Raw genomic sequence first — 1391 nt, forward strand, 5'->3', positions numbered from 1 at the left:
ATGGCAAAATTACTTCTGAGACAAGAAGTTTGAAGTTTTAGATTAAAAACCAATTTATGGGTCTGGTGGCAAATTCTTTAGTCTCAGCAGGCATTTCTTTGAAGCCATAATAAGGTGTTCAAAACTTTATAGGTATGTAACATCAGGTACAGGCAAAGTGAGCTGAGACACAACTCTCATACATGGAGCGGTATACAATGATATAGCCAGTTTAGAGACAAACTTGTCCATATCTGACACCTTTTATTTTATTTTATTTATTTATTTTTTTGTACTTTTTGTGACTGGTAAGGGATCGCAACCCTTGGCTTGGTGTCGCCCACACTGCGCTCAGCCAGCGAGTGCACCGGCCATCCCTATATAGGATCCGAACCCGCGGCGGGAGCGCCACTGCGCTCCCAGCGCCGCACTCTCCCGAGTGCACCACAGGGTTGGCCCATATCTGACACTTTTTAAGTGTGCACTAACTTCAACCCACCAATTTCATTTCTTAATATATATGTTCTGAAATATGACACCCAAGTGTGCACAAGAAACAGTATCCAAGGTTGTTCACCACAGTACTGTTTATAATAGTAAAAACCTGGAAATAACCTAAATGATTGCCTATGGAGAAACAGCAAAACAAAGTATATTTTAATAATACAGAATACTATGCAACAGTGAATAAAATGCAGTAGAATTATTATGCTGAGATCTCTAAAACACACTGTATTGGAAAGAGCAAGCTGCAAAATTGTTAGTGTGGTATACTGCCTAAAAACAATGCTGTGTACTTCTGTCTACACATTTGCATGGCAGAGATGGCTAGTTGCCTTCTCCCCCTGCTATTTAATAATAGAACCACAATTTTATTTGCATAGCAATGAATTCAGCTGAAACATAACTCTTAGCATATCTTGAAGCTATGTGTGGCGTTATGACTAAATTCTGGCGGATGAGATGTAATCAGAAGTGTGTGAAAACACGACCTCCTTTCTTCTTTCTTTGCAAATAGAATGGCTAGAGTTCTTGCCACCACTTTGGACCAGGAGGTGACCTTGAGGATGGACACAATGGACAGAGGATGGCAGACTGACACCTGGATTCCTGATGACATCATGGAGCCGCCACACCTGATGAAAGATGGAGCTGTATTTTCCTGGACTGCCTGCTTCCAGACTTTCCTCATGTGAGAAAGAAACTTCTAATGTATGGAAGTTATTATTATTTGAGATTTTCCTATCACATGCAGCCAAATGTAATCCTAAGTACTACAGTAGGCAAGTCCAACAGGCTGGAAAGATACACACTAATTTCAGTTGTAACCTCTGGGGACAGGAGGAGAGAGCTGAAACAGCAGCGGGCAGTCCAAGGAAAATACAGCTCCATCTTTCACGTTTAACTTTTTT

The sequence above is a fragment of the Galeopterus variegatus genome, unplaced genomic scaffold (genome assembly GCF_000696425.1).
Source record: "Galeopterus variegatus unplaced genomic scaffold, G_variegatus-3.0.2 Scaffold462, whole genome shotgun sequence".
Taxonomy (NCBI): domain Eukaryota; kingdom Metazoa; phylum Chordata; class Mammalia; order Dermoptera; family Cynocephalidae; genus Galeopterus; species Galeopterus variegatus.